This window comes from Varanus komodoensis, unplaced genomic scaffold (assembly GCF_004798865.1).
Source record: "Varanus komodoensis strain SLA01 unplaced genomic scaffold, ASM479886v1 scaffold3, whole genome shotgun sequence".
NCBI classification, from domain to species: domain Eukaryota; kingdom Metazoa; phylum Chordata; class Lepidosauria; order Squamata; family Varanidae; genus Varanus; species Varanus komodoensis.
The window spans coordinates 42,730,367-42,738,126 of record NW_025335761.1 but is presented as its reverse complement, the minus strand read 5'-3'; positions in this window follow the sequence as shown (position 1 = coordinate 42,738,126).

Below are 7,760 nucleotides of genomic sequence, written 5' to 3'. Positions count from 1 at the left end.
TTTGCCATAGCTTTCCTCCCCAGGAGGAAAGCTATGGCAAATCTAGATAGCATACTAAAAAGCAGAGACATCACCCTGCCAACAAAAGTGCGTATAGTCAAGGCTATGGTTTTCCCAGTTGCAATGTATGGCTGTGAAAGCTGGACCATAAGGAAGGCTGAGCGCCGAAGAATTGAAGCCTTTGAATTGTGGTGCTGGAGGAGACTCCTGCGAGTCCCTTGGACTGCAAGGCGATCAAACCGGTCAGTCCTAGAGGAGATCAACCCTGACTGCTCTTTAGAAGGCCAGATCCTGAAGATGAAATTCAAATACTTGGCCACCTAATGAGAAGGAAGGACTCCCTGGAGAAGAGCCTAATGCTGGGAACAATAGATGGCAAAAGAAGAAGGGGACGGCAGAGAATGAGGTGGCTGGATGGAGTCACTGAAGCAGTCGGCGTGAGCTTCAGTGGACTCTGGGGGATGGTGGAGGACAGGAAGGCCTGAAGAAGTGTTGCCCATGGGGTTGCAATGCGTCGAACACGACTTTGCAACTAACAACAGCAACAACATGATCCCTCCCTTTCATGTTTATATCTTTAATCAGGAATAGGCAGTTCTTCAGAGAACCGTTTTCTGTAAAGACAGACACATGACCACCCTGTCTTCAAAGGCTCAAAACTCCCAGTACAGGATACAGCCTAATAATGCTTGCAATACAACAATTTCAAACTTCAAGTTAGTCCATTTTGGTGGGAATATCTGAGAGCCAGTCTGGCTAATGGGCAGTATAGAAACTAAAAACAACAACTGAATGACTTCTGAGTCCTTCCTCAAAACTCCAGTTTCAAAAGCCTTGTTGAAAGAATTCTTCCACAGGAGAACACCCACCTCTTTTTCTGCATTGTTTCCCAGACAGCAACTAAGGCCTGTAGTTCCGTGATTCCCAACTGCTTGGTGCGCTTTTCCCTCTCTTTTCTTGAAATTTAAAAGGCCTTGTACCAGAGATATGTATGTGTCCCTTGATCATCACAACAAGCCAGGAAGTGAGCTCTGCTGAGGAAGAAGAAGAAAGTTAGGAAAGCCTGCCTCCAAATCACCCAATGCAGGGATGATACAGGTACAAAATGGATGGGCTCAGCATCCCAAACCCCACAAAATTATATATGGTGATTTGCATGTTCTCTAAAGTCCCCAATCCTTTATGTGTGTGTTTAAAGAATGATGTTTCATAAGGTAACTGATACTTGTGAAAATGTATGTATGGATAGGGGAGAGGAGGACATTGGATTTCTGAAGGAAGCCTCAGGCAAAACTGTCCAGGTGGTAGGAGCATCAGGAGGTGAAGCAAATGTGGGGAAAAAGCCACCTAATTCTGAAGGATCAGAAGCAACACAGATGATCGGGGGCTCTGCACCTTGATTTCAGTGGGTGCCCCTGCACAGCAGGGTAGTGGGCAGAAATTCAGGGCTGCACACCAGCTAACACCAGCTCCGATCCGCTGAGCACCAGGTCTGAGCCAGGATTTGAACTTGGGTCTCCATTATATCGATTTGTAATTTCCACCTCTGGACCAATTCTTGCCCTCATGAAGCTGTGCTTGGGTGACTAAGTCTACTCCTTATACCTGAACCTCCCCCCAGGACAAAGTTCAGAAAATGCACATGGAAGACTCTCAGTTGGTCTGCACTGCCTCATAATGCTGGAGCTCTCAGGCCAGGCCTTCTTGTGGGTCTTTTGGCCCTGCCCAGGCTGCAGTTGGGTGCTGCCTATCATTGTGGCCTTCTGCTTATCAGCCAGGACGGCATCCTGTGAGCTTCTTCAAATTGCCTGTTTTGTAGAGATTTTATTGCTGATATTGATCTCCCCTCATCCCAAATGTTGCTCCTGAGGGCTCTAATTTTAATAAGATTTGCATCTGCTCCTGTATATTTATAGATGCAAATTTAGAAATAATTGCTATGGGCTAGCTAGCTACAATGTGGACTTCCACAGATACTCACCCACTAATGCAATGGGAGTTTCCCTTCCCTCTTGCCTAGTGAGGCTTCCCACATGTTCCCCCAACTGGCTATAGATGTCCCTCAATCCTGTGAAAATTCAGATTCACGGGAGTGAATATGGGACTGCCAGGGAAAGGAGAATAATGTCTCTTCTACCAGAGAGTGAGACATCAGTGGATGCAACAGTATAGGTTAAATAGGAATAATCTATCTTTATGATGGATGCCCAATCACAGTGAGGAAGTGAAGAATTTGGATACCTCACAGCTGGACAATCTTTGTATATAGAAATATATTAATTTACTTTTTCTCTTTCTGTTCTGCATACAAAGAACCTTGTGACTATCTTATACATATGAAAACCTAACTGAAACGAAATGCTCACCTGTCTAGACCAGCTAACTTCAACAGGTAGCAGCTGTTCCTAGAATGGACAGGACCATGGTCTACCTGTTTGCCATAGAGGTGTTAAAGAAAAGGAGGCCGTCAGAAAAAGAGTAGGCAAACCAACCTGTGAGTGGCACGGACATAGTTGAATACACAGACTTTAAACAGCTAAACACAAAGCTCTGGGTCCAGATGAATGAATCTGTCAGTTCTGATTTCTCCCACTTTGAAATTGTTTTAATCTTATGTTCTTTCTGTCTGCAACAGCAAAACAAAATTGGAACAAAATCTTTCCCATTCCTAAAGTTAGTTGATTTCTGCATATAATAGATGCATCTGCTTTTTCACTGCCAGAACACTGAAATTTCTGCATATAACAAATATTATATTACATTATTTCTGCATATGACAGATGTATCTGCTTTTTCAATGGCATTTTTCAATGTGTGGATGAGATGCAGGTGTAAAGAGAAGGGCTTCATTTTTGTAAGTTACTGGGATGCTTTCTGGGACGAATTGGGCCTATACAGGAGGGATGGACTACATTTGAATCAAGAAGTAGTGAGTCTACTAGCATGCAAAATAAAAAGGTGGCAGAGCAGATTTAAACTAAATCCTGGGGGAAAGCTGACAGATGCTGGGAAGCATCCAGTTCAGGTCAACTTATCCTTAGGGGGTAAAGGAGGAGGGGAGTATCAGATTGCCCAAATACAGCAGAAGAGGAAAGTCATGACATGGCATTACATTCAGTTAGAGATAAAAAAGTGCTAGAACAAGAAATTCAGGCAGGAGGAAGAGTACACAGTGCTCCGGTGTTTCTATGCAAGTGCCAGAAGGCTTAGGGCCAAAATAGGGGAGGGAAACTAAATATAATGGGCATTATGGAAACCTGGTGGAGCAAAGATAACCAATGGGATATGGTCATCCCTGCATGCAAACTGCATAGAAAAGACAGGGCTGGGAGAAACAGAGGAGGAGACGCTCTCTATCTTAAAGAGGGCTTTGGGTCCAGCAGGCTTGATTATCTAAGTGTGAAGACTCCTCCACAGAAGCAATATGGGGGAAAGTTCCTGGCTCCAAAACTAACTTAGTCATTGGAATATGCTGTCATCCTCCAGACCAGAAAGCTCAGGGTAATCTTGAGACAGGAAATGAAATCAGGCAGGCAGTACTATAGTAATGGATGATTTCAAGCAATCCACACATTGACTGGATAAACGTATGCACTAGCGCTGACAGAGAGGTTAAATTTTGCAATGTCCTAAATGACTGAGGCCTGGAGTAGTCGGTTGTGGAAGCAACCAAAGGGGAGACAATCCTGGATTCAGTCATAGGTGGAGTGGACATATCAGGACATATTATGGGATGTAAATGTTGTTGCGGTGTTAGGTAACAGTAGTCATGTTGGCATCAGATTTAATACACAGTTAGGTGGAAGAATAAGAGTTTGAACATATTTGCATTTTATTTCAAAAGAAGAAATTTCCCAAGGCTAAGGGAACTGCTTATGCATATGCTTAGAAAAGAAACCAAGAAGATGAATTTTGCTTATTAGCACTCGGTTATTAATCAAAAATGCTATAGAAGAGGAACAAAAAATATGCATACCACAATTAAGGAAAGGCAGAACAAAGTCTAGGAAACCATCAGCTTGGTTAATGAGTTGAGTCAAGGGATCCAATAAGGGAGAAAAAAACTTCCTTCAAGAGATGGAACTCTTGTCCAAATAAAGAGAATAGAAAGGACTCCAAGATTGCACAAGAAAGATGCAAGCAGACAATCAGAGAAGCAAGGAAGCAGTTTGAGGACCCTATCCCTAACAACATCAAGTCCAATAATAAGGAATTCTTTAAATATATCAAAAGTAGGAAAACTGCTGGAGAAGCAGTTGAAGCGCTGGACATTAAAGGAATTAAAAATGTACTAAGAGGGAATGAGGAGATTGCAGAGAAGCTGCATGAATTATTTTCATCAGTCTTCACAGCGAGGGATCTTCAGTTTATGTATTCTGGAAGGGAGTCTCAGGAATTAGGTAGATAGCAGTGACCAAGGTAGACGCTCTCATAAACTGAATGCCAGTTTATCAATAAATCACCTTGTCCAGACAATATCTATCCATGAGTCCTTGAAGAACTAAAACATGACCTTCTTGACAAATATTTTATATGTCCCTAAAGCAACCTGTGTAGCAGAGGATTGGAAAATGGCCAATGTAGCACCAATATTTAAAAAGGGATATAGGGGGGATCTGGGAAATTGCAGGACAGTTAGTTTAACATCTGTTCTGGAGAACTGCTTGAAGACATCATTAAAGATAGAATCACCCTGATGAGCAAAAGTCCGCATGGATTCTGCAAAGGAGGCCTTGTCTCACAAAACCTACTGGACCGTTTTTGAAAGTGTCAACCAGATAGGGGCAATCGAGTGGACATTGTTTACCTGGACTTCCAAAAGGCTTTTAACAAAGCCCCTCACCAAAGGCTCCTGACCAAACTAAACAGTCATGATCTAAAAGGGGAAATCCTCTTATGGATCACCAACTGGTTAAAGAACAGAAGACAAGGTGTGGGAATAAATGGTAATTTCTCCCAATGGAGAGATGTCATCAGTGGAGTTTCTCAGGGTTCAGTATTAATTCTATAATCAATTAATTAATTTTGTATTAAGTCATTTAACCTATTTGTAAACAATCTAGAATTAGGAATAAGTAGTGAAGTAGTCAAGTTTGCTGATGACACCAAACTGTTTAGAATGATTAAAACCATAAGGGATTTCAAGGAATCCAAAGGGATTCACCAAGCTGGTGGCATGGGCATCAAAATGGCATATACAGTTCAGTATAAGCAAGTGTAAAGTCATGCATATTGGGTCTAAAAATTCCAATTACAAGTACATGCTGATGGGATTGGAACTAACAGTGACAGAGCAAGAAAGAGATCTTGGGGTGTTAGTGGCCAGTCAGATGAAAATGTTGACCCAGTGCATGGCTGCTGCTAAAAAGGCAAACATCATACTAGGCATAATTAGGAACTGGATAGAAAATAGAACCACTCTGCCCTTGTACAAGTCCTTGGTGCAACTTCACTTAGAATATTGTGGCTGCCTCACCAGAATTCAATTCCATTATTGAATTGGAAAAACTACAGAAAGGGACAATGAAAATGATCAAAGAGTGTCTCCCGTATGATAAACAGATGCAAAAACTGGGAAAGTTCAGCTTAGAAAAAGGTGAGTAAGGGGAGACATGGTGGCAGATTTTAAAATTAAGCATGGAGTGGAGCGAATGGAAAGGGAGACATTTTTATCCCTCTCTCAAAGCACTCAAACCTGGAGTCATCCTATGAAGCTGAAAGAAGGAAGGTTTAGGAAAGACAAGAGAAGGTACTTCTTCTCACAAAGTATAATTAAATTATGAAATGCACTGCCATAGGAAGTATTGATGGCCACCAATCTAGATGGCTGTGAAAAGGAATTCATGGAAGTAGAGGCTATCTGTGGCTATTAGCATTACTGGCTATGATCTCCCTCCTTCGCCAGCAACGGCATGCCTGCATACATCCGTTGATGAGGTCCTTGGGCAGGAAGGACTTTGCGCCAATCCTGCTTGAGCGATCCTGTGAGCAGCCAGTTTGCCACTGTGTATATGGAATACTGGAGTAGATGCACATTTGGTCTGATCCAGCATGGGCGTTCCTATGTTTCTACCAAAGATTTGCAGAGATTTTTTCTTCAAATTGATACATACTGTTTTCATCTAACCTGAAGTCTTTCGGTAAATATTCAACGGCATGTTATCCCTGAACACGTCACATACAGAACCCCACAAACAGCAGATATATTTATTCAGAAGCAAGGAGTTTTCTCAGTAAGCACAAATATAACGCTCCTTCATAGTTTGTGCGGAGGAACTAGCTGATCTGCTACCCAGAAAAGTGAATTTTCTTTTACGATATGCAGATTCTGCTTGCAACATGGCAATCCACCTATGGGTGGCAGCAAACTTACACTGCAAACAGAGGGTCAGGCTTTTCAATTACCTTCAATTACTTGTTCATAATAATTTTACCTTGCTAAAAGAGGAGTACATAGAGATTATCATCCAGCAGGGAAGTGAGGAATGAGAGGACAAATATATTGCTGTACTAAACCATAATTCCATCTGCTGAGCAAAAGGCAGGAGGGTAAAATGCTTTTGAAAGCTTAAGAAGAGACAGTGGTTGGGCAACACTTGAAGCCCACCTTTGCAAATTCAAACCATTTACTGTTTCCTAGCTATAAATCTGCTGTTTGGGAGCTGAATGGTATGTCACAAATGTCAGTGCAATGCAGTATTTTAGCAGGGTAGAGATGTTGTTGCACCTATCCTTGGTATATGATGGTGCTGTTTGCTTTTTCTGATTTTAAACATAGCCTTCCTACTTAGGCCTGCCCTTTCTTATTCTGGTGGCAAGTGAAGCAGTCTAGGGATATTTATGATGGGATGTTCTAATCATGCACCGGAGATTAGGTAGGTATGCTTCAAGGGACCAATTAGCCGGTGCATTAGGTTTCAATGGCTGGAAGTGATCATGAAATGTTCTATTGCCATGGTCCTATTATCTTCTGGCCCTTTTAAAGAATCATTGCTGTATTTAAAAGAGAGAGAGAGAGAGATTAAATTCAATTTATTGAAAGGCAGGCCATTAAACCCTCAATATGCATTGCATTCTGCACATCTGATTTCATGGCCAAAACCTGATTTTGTACAGAGATAATAGAAGCTAATGAAGGTAGATGCTATTAAAGAAAACCAGGGTTCAGTGATCATCAGAACCATCAATATTTGCATATTAGACCCCAAGGACTTATTCACAGGACATCTGGTTTATTAGTGAGACTACATGAGCCAGAAAGTATTTTGCATAGTATTATTCACATTTGGGGCAGGAAGAAAAAAATACCTAGCAAACTCTCTCTCCCCCACTCCACCCCACCCCACCCCACTCCCATTTAACACCTTGCAAATCAGCAAAAGTCCGACACTCTAACCACTCATCCCACTGACTTCCACACTGGCTTTTATGACAAATGGCCAAAATCTGGGCACTTGCTACAGAACTTGTCTCCTAAAAACATCTCTGCTTACAGGATCCACCATTTGTACACAGTACAAGAAAGAGACCACCCTGCCCAGAACAGTCAAGCCAACAGACCTTGGTATTTTGCCATCTATTGCTTTTGCAATTGACTTTGTTGGTTTATTGGTTCCTATTTAACTGAGCCAGCAAAAGCTTCTGTATTTCATCATGTGGTTTTCCTCTAAACACAAACTGGCATTAGGCAAAAGCATTTTACCACCTCCATTCAGCCTGATACTAAGGAGCATGTGATTCCTTTGCATTTATTTCAAGAG